Source organism: Theropithecus gelada, chromosome 5, assembly GCF_003255815.1.
Source record: "Theropithecus gelada isolate Dixy chromosome 5, Tgel_1.0, whole genome shotgun sequence".
NCBI classification, from domain to species: Eukaryota; Metazoa; Chordata; class Mammalia; order Primates; family Cercopithecidae; genus Theropithecus; species Theropithecus gelada.
Genome location: NC_037672.1, coordinates 142,577,717 through 142,593,298, shown reverse-complemented (window position 1 = coordinate 142,593,298; position 15,582 = coordinate 142,577,717). Strand labels below are relative to the sequence as shown.

Genomic DNA, 15,582 nt, shown 5'->3' with positions numbered 1-15,582 from the left:
ATGCAGTGTAAATGTCATATACAAATAAAGGTTCAGGTGACGAGGTTGGTAGGTAAAGTTGAAGCCAAGGTATGAACACTTACGTCTTCATCTCAGTGAGTGGGCAGCCATGGGAAACTGTCTACAATAGATGGAACACAAAATGGAGATTTAAGGTGTGAAGACATGAAGAAGGCCGGTGAAGGAGATGAGAACCATGAAGTTGCTACACTGGGAGGAGGCGGGAAAGGGACGTGGGAGTCATATAAGTTAGCTAAATTCTCTATCACTCGAGGAAATCAATAAATAAGGCCTAAAATCAGTAAATCAAGATATAAAAGTAGAAGCTAATTTTTTACCGCTGTGGAGATGTCAACCGAAAGAAAAACAGACGCCTCTAATCCCAGCACTTTGGGAGGCCAAGGTGGGTGGATCACCTGAGGTCAGGAGGTCGAGATCAGCCTGGCCAACATGGTGAAACCCCATCTCTACTAAAAATACAAACATTAGTTGGGCGTGGTGGTGGGCGCCTGTAATCTCAGCTACTCGGGAGACTGAGGCAGAAGAATCGCTTGAATCTGGGAGGTAGAGATTTCAGTGAGCCGAGATTGTGTCATTGCACTCCAGCCTAGGTGACAGAGCGAGACTCCGTCTCAAAAAAAACACAAAAAAACAAAAAAAAAAAACCAAAAAACTGGCCGGGCGCGGTGGCTCAAGTCTGTAATCCCAGCATTTTGGGAGTCTGAGACGGGCAGATCACGAGGTCAGGAGATCCAGACCATCCTGGCTAACACGGTGAAACCCCGTCTCGAGGTGGCGGGCGCCTGTAGTCCCAGCTACTGGGGAGGCTGATGCAGGAGAATGGCTTAAACCTGGGAGGCGGAGCTTGCAGTGAGCTGAGATCCGGCCACTGCACTCCAGCCTGGGCGACCGTCTCAAAAAAACAAAACAAAACAAACAAACAAAAAAACACAAAAACAAAAAACATTGCCTCAAGACAGCAAAATTAAGATAGGAAAGGGTAGAGTCCAAGATTGTTGCTTTGCAGTTCTAAGATTTTCTGTACTAATTTAACCATAGGCATGTAACATTTATAAAAATTTGAACAATTGTATTTGTAAAAAAAAATCTCAGAAACAAAGAGCTATGTGGGACATGTAAAGGGTGAAAGTGAGACAAAAGAGGACTATAGTAATTCTATTCATTACAAGGGAATCTGGGATTACCACCCACTGTGTGACTGCCTAATTATGGCTGCAGCTAAGCCCCCCAAGATTTGTGATTGAGGGCCAACGTGGCAGTTCAGCATGGAAACACGCAGAGCACACAGACTCTCTGGGAAGAACTAGGGCAGCCACCACGGAGCTCAGAACCCTAGAGCAAAACCCTGCCATTTTGGCCTTAGGGATCCCCTAACAATGGCTGTGCAGGGAAACCTCCTGGTCAGGAAGGCCCTTTGCCCATATTCAGAGCTTCTAATCCACCTTTCCTTTCCTCATTCTTCAGGCTGGCCTGGAGTCTGGGGCAGAATACTAGAGAACAAGTCAAGTGTAATGAGATAGTAACATAACAACCAATCCCTAACTAATGTCAGAGGGTGTATCTCCCACGGCCTGACATCTCAGGCCCCTGCCTCTTGCCCACTTCACCCACAGTCAGTGCACATAGAGCATCAACTTGACTGCTGTGTAAGGGAACCCGGGGAAAATGACCATTTTGCCAGTGACCCCAGTTCTGTTTGAGTGTAACCACACACTGCTGGGGATTGAGGCTGTTGTTGGAACTGTCCCAGGTTTTACTTCCTCACTGCAATTTCCTGGCAGCCCTGCTCCAAGGCTAGCTGAAATCTTTACTCTTGCCAGAGCCATTCTCAATAAAAATTTGCTGAAGAAATGCTCGCCACCTGAATGAATGATCAGAAGCTGGAAAAATCAGTTTTAAAGAGGAGCTTAGGAACAAGCAGGTCAGCAATTAGAGGTTGGGGGAAGACTGGGAACTTGAGGTGGGTACCTTGGGGAAATGGGGACGTACAGATAACAACTGCATTCTCCTCCCAGTCTTTTTCTTTCTTCTTCTCCTCCTCCTCTCTTTAATCCTGCTTCCCTACTTCCCCTTCTCCCCATTGCCTTCTCCTTCTTCTCCTTTTTCTTTTTTTTTTTCTTGTTGTCATTCCTTAACTCTCCTCATTTTTCCCTCCTTTCTTGTCTTCCTTTGCCCCTGGCCTGGGCTGTGAAGCCTCCTTCAAGATCACCCCTCCTGCTCCACTAGTTTTCCTCTGTGTTTGCAATTTACATGCATTTGCCCCTCCTGTGTACATAATGCTAATGCTTTACTGTATTTGCATAATGCTCCTAGACCTTCCTTCTGGTCGTTTCTCCTCCAGACTATCTTTTTTTTTTTTTCCCCGTTTTCTTTTAGGAATTCCCACAGAGGGAGAACTGGTTCCATCCTCCCTTCTCCCCACTAGCTGCTCCCCACAACTCCCTGAGGTTAGATGTTTCATAGTGATAGTAGCATGTGTCACTGAGCTCTTCCGCAACTGGAAGCTTTTTCCCCCTCCCTTACCCCATTTGAACACTCTGAGTGAGATTAGTTCAGCAATAATACCACACGTTAAGCGGAATCACTGTAGACAGTGTGCAACCTGGGAAGAACTTCCTGTTCTCCTTTAGTATTGTAGTTGAACCTCTGAACTATACATGGTTGAACTTCTTCTTAAAAATCTTACAAATAAGAAAACAATGTAGTGTATTTATTTTATAAATTTAAAAATACAGCATAACTATTTACATAGCATTTACATTGTAGTAGGTATATAATTAATCTAGAGATGATTTGGAGTACATAGGAGGATGTGCCTAGGTTATACACAAATACTATCCATTTTATATAAGGGACTTGAGCATCTGGGGATTTTGATGTCTGAGGGTGTCCTGCAACCAATCCTTCTGCTATATGCCTCAGATACGCAGAAATACTATGTTCAAAAGCCAAGAAAATGGTTACAGGAAAGAAAATGGTTACAGGACGATAGGCTGTTTTCATTGATACAGCAATTGCATCAAGGCAGTAACTCTAAAGGGGGGCATATTCCATGAGAAACAGAAACACATAACCTCTTTTTGTTATTCCGAATCAAAAAGCAATGATGTTTTTCTTTCCAAAAGCGTAAAAATGGAGTTGAAACAAGAATTTCCCTGGGGAACTTCTGATTGTCATTTTCTATAGAGAAAACCAAATATTGAAATGCATAGTTCCTTTTAAAGAGTTAAATAGCTTAGCTCGTGTATAAATAAAGCAAATCATCACTATTTTAGAAACTAAGAGCCTATGAAACTACAATTTTAAAAGCTCAAACACAACTCAGTAATTTTATTATAAAATTTGCATTCTGACCTGGTACAAATGTAAAAGGAATTTAAAAGCATCTTCAAATTGTAGAGAGCCAGGGAGAAGGGACAGGGAGATGTAAAGTATCATAGTATAGTTATATAATCTGGTGTCAAACGGAGATCAAACATGATAAGCCTAGTATTTACCCTTAATTTTAAAGTGCTACCCTTTGATATTATATTTAACTTAGGACAAATGGAAACACTGCCATCAATTTATGAAGACTTTCCAACAAAACTGCCAGAGCCTTCAGGCTTCTCTGATAGGACAACGACGTGGCCAAGAAGTGGAAAGATCCCTGGACATTGGGATCTAGACACAGATGTGACACTACAGTGAGTGTGCCATGAGGTCTGGGAGAAATCACCTAATTGCTCAGGCCTCAGTTTCCTCCATAGAGGTGTGAGGAGTGGATATTGTGCTAGATCTTAATGTTTTATCAGTCACAGATGGCTTTGGGAATTTAATGAAAGCTATGGGCCTATCCACCTCCACCCTTTTAGGGAAAATACACCTTGGTACATGCACAGAATATTTTACATGCAATTTCAGGATCTCATTTTCCGGCCATTAATGCCTCACAGGGACCATCAAGGGCTTGTAGAGCTACATCATCTGCCTGGTGCCTCATTCTTGCTCCTATGCTTGTATACTGGGCCTCCTCAGTTTAACTGTGACCCAGACTGGGCCACATCTTTCACTCTTTTGGGAACTCCATGATAGTGTTAAGGTTGAAAATATCCTTGATATAATCTTATGAAGTTTAAGGACCAGGAGTGGTGGTTCACACTTTTGGGAGGCCAAATGAGAGGATCACTTGAGGCAGAAGTTTGAGACCAGCCTGGGCAACATAGCAAGACCCTGTCTCCAAAAAAACAAAAATCTTGTTGAATTTAATGCACATAACTATTCACTTGCTTTCATGTATCTCCTGTTTTTGCTGAACTGTATTCTAAAGAGAGAGAATCTAAGAATCCCAAGGAAGGAAACTTCAGATCTTACATTCAGACTGAGTGAGGCTTCCTTGCAGACAAATTGAGTCATGTTTAACCCTAAAAAAATAAAAATCATATGTGTGTGTGTGTGTGTGTTTATATATATATATATATATTTTTTTTTTTTTTTTTGAGGTGGAATCTCGCTCTGTTGCCCAGGTTGGAGTGCAGTGGTGCGATTTTGGCTCACTGCAACCACCGCCCCCTGGGTTCAAGCAATTCTCGTGCCTCAGCCTCCTGAGTAGCTGGGATTACAGGTGTGTGCCAACATGCCTGGCTAATTTTTGTATTTTTAGTAGAGATGGGATTTCACCATGTTGGCCAGGCTGGTCTCAAGCTCCTGACCTCAAGTGATCCACCTGCCTCAGCCTCCCAAAGTGCTGGGATTACAGGCATGAGCCACTGTGCCCAGCCAAAAATCGTATTTATTTATTTATTTATTTATTTATTTTTATTTATTTTTTAATTAATTTATTATTATTATACTTTAAGTTGTAGGGTACATGTGCATAACGTGCAGGTTTGTTACATATGTATACTTGTGCCATGTTGGTGTGCTGCACCCATCAACTCGTTATTTACATCAGGTATAACTCCCAATGCAATCCCTCCCTCCTCCCCCCTCCCCATGATAGGCCCTGGTGTGTGATGTTCCCCTTCCTGAGTCCAAGTGATCTCATTGTTCAGTTCCCACCTATGAGTGAGAACATGCGGTGTTTGGTTTTCTGTTCTTGTGATAGTTTGCTGAGAATGATGGTTTCCAGCTGCATCCATGTCTCTACAAAGGACACAAACTCATCCTTTTTTATGGCTGCATAGTATTCCATGGTGTATATGTGCCACATTTTCTTAATCCAATCTGTCACTGATGGACATTTGGGTTGATTCCAAGTCTTTGCTATTGTGAATAGTGCTGCAATAAACATACGTGTGCATGTGTCTTTATAGCAGCATAATTTATAATCCTTTGGGTATATACCCAGTAATGGGATGGCTGGGTCATATGGTACATCTAGTTCTAGATCCTTGAGGAATCGCCATACTGTTTTCCATAATGGTTGAACTAGTTTACAATCCCACCAACAGTGTAAAAGTGTTCCTATTTCTCCACATCCTCTCCAGCACCTGTTGTTTCCTGACTTTTTAATGATCGCCATTCTAACGGGTGTGAGATGGTATCTCATTGTGGTTTTGATTTGCATTTCTCTGATGGCCAGTGATGATGAGCATTTTTTCATGTGTCTGTTGGCTGTATGAATGTCTTCTTTTGAGAAATGTCTGTTCATATCCTTTGCCCACTTTTTGATGGGGTTGTTTGTTTTTTTCTTGTAAATTTGTTTGAGTTCTTTGTAGGTTCTGGATATTAGCCCTTTGTCAGATGAGTAGATTGCAAAAATTTTCTCCCATTCTGTAAGTTGCCTGTTCACTCTGATGGTAGTTTCTTTTGCTGTGCAGAAGCTCTTTAGTTTAATTAGATCCCATTTGTCAATTTTGGCTTTTGCTGCTGTTCCTTTTGGTGTTTTAGACATGAAGTCTTTGCCCATGCCTATGTCCTGAATGGTACTACCTAGGTTTTCCTCTAGGATTTTTATGGTATTAGGTCTAACATTTAAGTCTCTAATCCATCTTGAATTAATTTTCATATAAGGAGTAAGGAAAGGATCCAGTTTCAGCTTTCTACTTATGGCTAGCCAATTTTCCCAGCACCATTTATTAAATAGGGAATCCTTTCCCCATTTCTTGTTTTTCTCAGGTTTGTCAAAGATCAGATGGCTGTAGATGTGTGGTATTATTTCTGAGGACTCTGTTCTGTTCCATTGGTCTGTATCTCTGTTTTGGTACCAGTACCATGCTGTTTTGGTTACTGTAGCCTTGTAGTATAGTTTGAAGTCAGGTAGCGTGATGCCTCCAGCTTTGTTCTTTTGCCTTAGGATTGTCTTGGAGATGCGGGCTCTTTTTTGGTTCCATATGAACTTTAAAGTAGTTTTTTCCAATTCTGTGAAGAAACTCATTGGTAGCTTGATGGGGATGGCATTGAATCTATAAATTACCTTGGGCAGTATGGCCATTTTCACGATATTGATTCTTCCTATCCATGAGCATGGTATGTTCTTCCATTTGTTTGTGTCCTCTTTTATTTCACTGAGCAGTGGTTTGTAGTTCTCCTTGAAGAGGTCCTTTACATCCCTTGTAAGTTGGATTCCTAGGTATTTTATTCTCTTTGAAGCAATTGTGAATGGAAGTTCATTCCTGATTTGGCTCTCTGTTTGTCTGTTACTGGTGTATACGAATGCTTGTGAGTTTTGCACATTAATTTTGTATCCTGAGACTTTGCTGAAGTTGCTTATCAGCTTAAGGAGATTTTGGGCTGAGACAATGGGGTTTTCTAAATATACAATCATGTCATCTGCAAAGAAGGACAATTTGACTTCTTCTTTTCCTAACTGAATACCCTTGATTTCTTTCTCTTGCCAATTGCCCTAGCCAGAACTTCCAACACTATGTGGAATAGGAATGGTGAGAGAGGGCATCCCTGTCTTGTGCCAGTTTTCAAAGGGAATTTTTCCAGTTTTTGCCCATTCAGTATGATATTGGCTGTGGGTTTGTCATAAATAGCTCTTATTATTTTGAGGTACGTTCCATCAATACCGAATTTATTGAGCGTTTTTAGCATGAAGGGCTGTTGAATTTTGTCAAAGGCCTTTTCTGCATCTATTGAGATAATCATGTGGTTCTTGTCTTTGGTTCTGTTTATATGCTGGATTATGTTTATTGATTTGTGAATGTTGAACCAGCCTTGCATCCCAGGGATGAAGCCCACTTGATCATGGTGGATAAGCTTTTTGATGTGTTGCTGAATCCGGTTTGCCAGTATTTTATTGAGGATTTTTGCATCGATGTTCATCAGGGATATTGGTCTAAAATTCTCTTTTTTTGTTGTGTCTCTGCCAGGCTTTGGTATCAGGATAATGTTGGCCTCATAAAATGAGTTAGGGAGGATTCCCTCTTTTTCTATTGATTGGAATAGTTTCAGAAGGAATGGTACCAACTCCTCCTTGTACCTCTGGTAGAATTCAGCTGTGAATCCATCTGGTCCTGGACTTTTTTTGGTTGGTAGGCTATTAATTATTGCCTCAATTTCAGAGCCTGCTATTGGTCTATTCAGGGATTCAACTTCTTCCTGGTTTAGTCTTGGAAGAGTGTAAGTGTCCAGGAAATTATCCATTTCTTCTAGATTTTCCAGTTTATTTGTGTAGAGGTGTTTATAGTATTCTCTGATGGTAGTTTGTATTTCTGTGGGGTCGGTGGTGATATCCCCTTTATCATTTTTAATTGCGTCTATTTGATTCTTCTCTCTTTTCTACTTTATTAGTTTTGCTAGTGGTCTATCAATTTTGTTGATCTTTTCAAAAAACCAACTCCTGGATTCATTGATTTTTTGGAGGGTTTTTTGTGTCTCTATCTCCTTCAGTTCTGCTCTGATTTTAGTTATTTCTTGCCTTCTGCTAGCTTTCGAATGTGTTTGCTCTTGCTTCTCTAGTTCTTTTAATTGCGATGTTAGAGTGTCAATTTTAGATCTTTCCAGCTTTCTCTTGTGGGCATTTAGTGCTATAAATTTCCCTCTACACACTGCTTTAAATGTGTCCCGGAGATTCTGGTATGTTGTATCTTTGTTCTCATTGGTTTCAAAGAACATCTTTATTTCTGCCTTCATTTCGTTATGTACCCAGTAGTCATTCAGGAGCAGGTTGTTCACTTTCCATGTAGTTGAGCAGTTTTGATTGAGTTTCTTAGTCCTGAGTTCTAGTTTGATTGCACTGTGGTCTGAGAGACAGTTTGTTATAATTTCTGTTCTTGTACATTTGCTGAGGAATGCTTTACTTCCAATTACGTGGTCAATTTTGGAGTAAGTACGACGTGGTGCTGAGAAGAATGTATATTCTGTTGATTTGGGGTGGAGAGTTCTATAGATGTCTATTAGGTCTGCTTGCTGCAGACCTTGCTGAGTTCAAGTCCTGGATATCCTTGTTAACTTTCTGTCTTGCTGATCTGTCTAATGTTGACAGTGGAGTGTTGAAGTCTCTCATTATTATTGTATGGGAGTCTAAGTCTCTTTGTAAGTCTCTAAGGACTTGTTTTATGAATCTGGGTGCTCCTGTATTGGGTGCATATATATTTAGGATAGTTAGCTCTTCCTGTTGAATTGATCCCTTTACCATTATGTAATGGCCTTCTTTGTCTCTTTTGATCTTTGATGGTTTAAAGTCTGTTTTATCAGAGACTAGTATTGCAACCCCCGCTTTTTTTTGTTCTCCATTTGCTTGGTAAATCTTCCTCCATCCCTTTATTTTGAGCCTATGTATGTCTCTGCGTGTGAGATGGGTCTCCTGAATACAGCAGACTGATGGGTCTTGACTCTTTATCCAGTTTGCCAGTCTGTGTCTTTTAATTGGAGCATTTAGTCCATTTACATTTAAGGTTAAGATTGTTATGTGTGAACTTGATCCTGCCATTATGATATTAGCTGGTTATTTTGCTCGTTAGTTGATGCAGTTTCTTCCTAGCCTCGATGGTCTTTACATTTTGGCATGTTTTTGCAATGGCTGGTACCGATTGTTCCTTTCCATGTTGAGTGCTTCCTTCAGGGTCTCTTGTAAGGCAGGCCTAGTGGTGACAAAATCTCTAAGCATTTGCTTATCTGTAAAGGATTTATTTCTCCTTCACTTATGAAACTTAGTTTGGCTGGATATGAAATTCTGGGTTTAAAATTCTTTTCTTTAAGAATGTTGAATATTGGCCCCCACTCTCTTCTGGCTTGTAGAGTTTCTGCTGAGAGATCTGCTGTTAGTCTGATGGGCTTCCCTTTGTGGGTAACCTGACCTTTCTCTCTGGCTGCCCTTAAGATTTTTTCCTTCATTTCAACTTTGGTGAATCTGGCAATTATGTGTCTTGGAGTTGCTCTTCTCGAGGAGTATCTTTGTGGCATTCTCTGTATTTCCTGGATTTGAATGTTGGCCTGCCCTACTAGGTTGGGGAAGTTCTCCTGGATGATATCCTGAAGAGTGTTTTCCAACTTGGTTCCATTTTCCCCCTCACTTTCAGGCACCCCAATCAGACGTAGATTTGGTCTTTTTACATAATCCCATACTTCTTGCAGGCTTTGTTCATTTCTTTTTCTTCTTTTTCTTTTGGTTTCTCTTCTTGCTTCATTTCATTCATTTGATCCTCAATCGCTGATACCCTTTCTTCCAGTTGATCGAGTCGGTTACTGAAGCTTGTGCATTTGTCACGTATTTCTCGTGTCATGGTTTTCATCTCTTTCATTTCATTTAGGACCTTCTCTGCATTAATTACTCTAGCCATCAATTCTTCCACTTTTTTTTCAAGATTTTTAGTTTATTTGCGCTGGGTACGTAATTCCTCCTTTAGCTCTGAGAAATTTGATGGACTGAAGCCTTCTTCTCTCATCTCGTCAAAGTCATTCTCCGTCCAGCTTTGATCGGTTGCTGGCGATGAGCTGCGCTCCTTTGCTGGGGGAGATGCGCTCTTATTTTTTGAATTTCCAGCTTTTCTGCCCTGCTTTTTCCCCATCTTTGTGGTTTTATCTGCCTCTGGTCTTTGATGATGGTGATGTACTGATGGGGTTTTGGTGTAGGTGTCCTTCCTGTTTGATAGTTTTCCTTCTAACAGTCAGGACCCTCAGCTGTAGGTCTGTTGGAGATTGCTTGAGGTCCACTCCAGACCCTGTTTGCCTGGGTATCAGCAGCAGAGGCTGCAGAAGATAGAATATTTCTGAACAGCGAGTGTACCTGTCTGATTCTTGCTTTGGAAGCTTCCTCTCAGGGGTGTACTCCACCCTGTGAGGTGTGGGGTGTCAGACTGCCCCTAGTGGGGGATGTCTCCCAGTTAGGCTACTCAGGGGTCAGGGATCCACTTGAGCAGGGAGTCTGTCCCTTCTCAGATCTCAACCTCCGTGTTGGGAGATCCACTGCTCTCTTCAAAGCTGTCAGACAGAGTCGTTTGCGTCTGCAGAGGTTTCTGCTGCGTTTGTTATTTTTTACTGTGCCCTGTCCCCAGTGGTGGAGTCTACAGAGACAGGCAGGTTTCCTTGAGCTGCTGTGAGCTCCACCCAGTTCGAGCTTCCCAGCAGCTTTGTTTACCTACTTAAGCCTCAGCAACGGCGGCGCCCCTCCCCCAGCCTTGCTGCTGCCTTGCCGGTAGATCACAGACTGCTGTGCTAGCAATGAGGGAGGCTCCGTGGGTGTGGGACCCTCCCGGCCAGGTGTGGGATATGATCTCCTGGTGTGCCTGTTTGCTTAAAGCACAGTATTGGGGTGGGAGTTACCCGATTTTCCAGGTGTTGTGTGTCTCAGTTCCCCTAGCTAGGAAAAGGGATTCCCTTCCCCCTTGCGCTTCCCAGGTGAGGCAATGCCTCGCCCTGCTTCAGCTCTCGCTGGTCGGGCTGCAGCAGCTGACCAGCACCGATCGTCCGGCACTCCCCAGTGAGATGAACCCAGTACCTCAGTTGAAAATGCAGAAATCACCTGTCTTCTGTGTCGCTCGCACTGGGAGTTGGAGACTGGAGGTGTTCCTATTCGGCCATCTTGCTCCGCCCCCTCCAAAAATCGTATTTATAATAGCTATTTCTGAGAGGCCTGTCTACTCCTGCACAAAGAGTTTATATAGCTTCAGGTGAGTCCACTTTTTCATTCAGATAAGCATTTATTGAGTGCTTATCATATTCTGAGCCCCGGTGCAGCACTGGGAATCCTAAGATAAATGAGATACAGTCCTGGATTCAAACAGCAGCTAGTGGAGTGGGAGAATATGATTAGAAAATTACACAAGGAGTGTTTATTGCTTGAAATGGTGCGTGTGCAACAGAGAGCACCCACCACTGCCTGAGACAGGCATCAGGGAGGCCTCAAATATTTTTTAAAGGATGAGTTAGAATTTTCCAGGCAGCAGGAGAAGCTCTCGGACAGATGGCTGTGTAAGAGCAAGCAGTTGTTAGTACAGAATGGGGGAGGTGTGGCTAGAGCTTAGCCATGTGTGGGGTCGTGCTAGGAGGATGGGAGGACTATAAAGCGTCCTTACATATTTTGCAAGTAAATGGCATTTTTAAAATCTCATTACACATGTCATATAGGGGGACAATAACTTACTGAAGGATTTTCACCAGAGTAGAGTGATCTAATTGGCATTTTGGAAAGATGGTGTGAAGGATGGACTGGAGATGGAGAGGCTGGAGCAGGTTAACACACTTTACACACATCTCTTTGTAGATTCCCTTGAGGAAAATATCCACTTGCCTGAGAACTATGCTTATACTTCAATTTTTGATGCTAACAAGTCTTTTTGTGGTAACTGGTAATCAGGGTTTGCTGGGAGGCATCTGACCTCATATCCATCCACTATGATTGGATGGTTTTTATCCCTGGTTTTGATAAGATATTACATAAGCTTTTATACCCAACATTTGTGGCCATAAATATGTTTTAACTAATTGGAATAAAAGAGCTTGCAAATATATTGTGAATGTCAGCTTCGGTTAGCCTTAATTTGCCACCTCTGAAATGGTGGCCTGGGTGCCACAGATGCTACAGGTTGGCTCAAATGTTTTAACACTGTAAACACTTTATTTCACTGGGCAAAACTTGACAGTTTTCTATCTTATGTAATTGGAAATGCTATTTATATATTACCAAGAGGATGCTCACTACTTTGCCTCACCTTATTTGTTCTTTCATTCCACAAGTATGCACTGGGCCCCTACTATATTCCAGGAAATGTTCAAGGCACAGTGGACACACTGTTGTGTAAGACAAAAAAGGTCCTTTATCAGGTGATAAGTGCCAAAGAGAATTCAAGTAGGTGATGGGATGGAGAGTGCCTCAGGGTGATACTCAAAAAGGAGCCATCCATGCAAACTGTCAGGAGGAGCACTGTAGGAAGAGGGAATAAATAGCTGGTGCAAAGATTTAGACTGCTCCCTTGTGGCTTGCATTCATTCCTGCTTATTTTGTCTTAAGATTGTTATGACAACCATACTCTATGCATCGGGAAATAATCTGTGGCTTCATATAGAAATACATTCATCCCTCAATGGATGAGTATAACTAGTCCAAAATTTTTGCTCATAAGCCTGGACTGGTATTGTCAATCAATCATTAATTATTGTTAAAGGAGTAATTTCATAAAGAAATTTATAATAAAGTGCTTCGTATTGCCACATATCAATGCTCAGACATGTCTCTACTAGAAAGAATGAGAAGCCATTAAATGATTGCCTGTTTAGGTGGAATCACTGTGCACGTGCAGGAACGTTGCAATAGTGGCTCAGATACAGCCAGTAGCTCCTCTAAGGGTGAGGTGATTTTCTGAAATAGTAAACATTTCTAGACAAATTTTGAAACAAAACAAAGCACATCCTTTTCTACATTGACACAGTCATTGCATTCCTGGAAAATTCCGTGTAAGTACTTTGTATTTAATATATAATATTGCATAATGATCCAGGCTCAGATAATAATTGACAGGCAAAATGAAGGACCTTCTCACTATAGTGGGATATCTAGCATTCCTGACTCTGCCTGCTAGATGCCTGTTGCAGTCCCTCTTTCCAACCATATCAACAATAAAAATTTCTTCCATGAAGTTCCAAGCACTCCCCAGGAATGTGAACCACTGAGCCGTTGGAAGGAGTTTGGATTTATTCAAAGTACTATGGGAATCCGCTGAAAGATTTTATTCTGGGAAGTAACAAACTGATGTGCATTTTTCAGAGTGCTCTGGATACCTTGTGAAGAAGTGGTAGCAGGGGCAAGAGTGGTGGCAGGGAGACTTTGGCAACAGATAACTAGCCTCAGGCAAGGCAGCAGGGAAGGAGCAGAGATGGAAAGAAATGCATAGACTATGGATGTTTTCAGGGTGAAGGCAACAGGTTTTACTGATGGTATTGATGTAAGATGAGAAAAGATTTTTGGCTTTAGCAACTGAGTGAATGATACATACCTTTGTGGAACCTAGGAGAAATCTGTGGCTTTTGTCTTCTTAATGTTTTTAAATTTAATGTGGTCTGAACTCATGATCCCCGTGCCACTCCCAAGTTTGAGATGACAGCCGTGTGGAGATGTCAAGTTAGATATATGAGTTCCTGTGAGATGCTCTGGTTGGAGACACATCTGGGAGTCAATGGTACACAGAAGGCATCCAAAGCCCTGGGACTGGAGACGTGAGGTCACCTTGGGAGAGTGGGTGGATGGAGGAGAGAAAGGCGGCCAGGATAGAGCCTTGGGGACCTTCAGCACTATTAAATGAGGCACTCTCTTCTATTAATTACTCCATTAAGAGAAAGACTGAGGTTTTTTAACATTAATTGTAATGGGAATACTCAATGATTGATGACACCAGTTTGGGCTTATGAACAGAAATTTTGAAACGAATGATACTCATTTATCAAAGCATGAGGATGGACTTCTTCATGAATTTCAAATTATTTCCCAATGCATACAGAATGGATATCATAATAATCTTATGATACCAAAGTAGTAATTAGTGTTTGGATTAAGAGCAGGCTACATAAGGGAGGTCTTGGACTTACGTTCTCATGAAAAATTACAGATGAAGTCCATTAATCAGTATTTATTGGTCACCCACAGAATAGGCCGTGACATTTTTCAGTTTAAAAATTACTTTCACATTTTCTAAGGGAATTTGATAGATTCAATTTTCTAAATTAAAAAAATGTAAGAGGCTTATTGAGGTATAACTCTTATACCATACAATTTTCATCTTTAATTTGAAGTGGTTACAGTGCATTTTCAAATAGACATATATAAGTTAGAAACTAAATTACTCTGCCAGGTTAACAAAACATAAAACAGCAATTACTGTTTATTGGGCATCAACTTAGGTGACAGGTATGATAAGCAGCATTTGATTGATCCTAATCATCCCAGCATCCCTGAAGAGTATATCTTCCATTTTACAGAGCGAACATCCCACCTCAAAGGATCTGGAGAACTGGCCAGAGATCACCCCAGAAGAGAGTACAGGAGCCAGGATTTGGACGCAGGTCGCTGGAACTCAAATCCTTTATCTTTCCCTTACTTCATCCTCCCCTTCATCCCCTGAAAAGTGGAAGCTGGAGTCTGGAATACACACAGAAAACCCTCCACCCATTTTAAGGATACATCAAGATCAAAACGCATTGATATTGGAATCTTACTAGTTTGAACTTTAAAGCATTTTACTGCCATATAGGGATTGGCTTCAAAGAAATGTTTTAGTGGTGTTACGTTTAATGCCTTGTGTTTATGTAGAATTACATATCCTATAAATGTTAGGTTGGCTTATCTTGTCTCCCCCCTCTCAAAAGGACCTACGCCAATTTAATTTTCTAAATATATTTAGGCAAGTGTTGGAGGGTGGGTAGGAAAATTAGTAGGGACATGAGTTAATGGATTTTACTAGGTTCAAGTGAGTTAATATATGCTGACTGGTAAGGGTAGAATCTGCTGTGTACTTAGGCAGACATCCAGGGCAAAGTGGCTGCCAGTTCACCCAGTTATGAGTCATACACTTCCAGAAGTGGAAGAGGAGACTTTGATGTCTTGACCAAAGGAGACAAAATTACACTACCAAAATAAATCCTTGCCTGCGAAGGACTAAAGAAGTATATGGGATGTGGAACACTACAGAAAGAGAATGTCCAAAGTCATGGTGAATCCACATACTGACTGAATTCCTGGTGGGGTGAAAGAATGACTGGGATGTGGTTTCAGCAGCAACAGTGGGATGTGGGTGACAGTAAGAACTGAAGAGTAGCTAGAATCTTTTGAGGTCAGCAGTGCTCTGAGGCTGAGGATGGGAGTCACAGGTCTGAGATCAGATGTGGAAATCATTCAAGGTAGTGTAACTGGATGGAAACAAGGATAAAGAAATTATTTTAATATTGGGAATGACAAGGGTAAGGGATGCCCTAAAAAGCAGCTGACTAGTCTATAAATTAAAGGTGTGGTAGGGAATGAAATATATGAAAATTTACATTTGTAAGTACCCTGAGAGTACAATTATCAGCAAATAGGATAAAACTTGCAAAATAGTCACATCATTATCTTCAAGTCAGGAATCTACGGATGAGATTCCTGTTGGAAGCATTAGGGGAAAATTGGCAGGGTCTATTTTATTAACATCAGCTATACACGTACTG

The 15,582-nt window shown here is 41.5% G+C and overlaps 1 long non-coding RNA gene across 1 annotated transcript; it reads left to right on the top strand.

Moving 5' to 3' along the window:
* The first annotated feature begins 1,683 nt into the window (after window positions 1-1,683).
* LOC112624261 lies at window positions 1,684-14,715 on the top strand. The gene is made up of 3 exons (XR_003119381.1): window positions 1,684-1,942; window positions 3,563-3,772; window positions 12,127-14,715. It is a non-coding gene; the product is annotated as an uncharacterized LOC112624261 (long non-coding RNA).
* The last annotated feature ends 867 nt before the right edge of the window (window positions 14,716-15,582 follow it).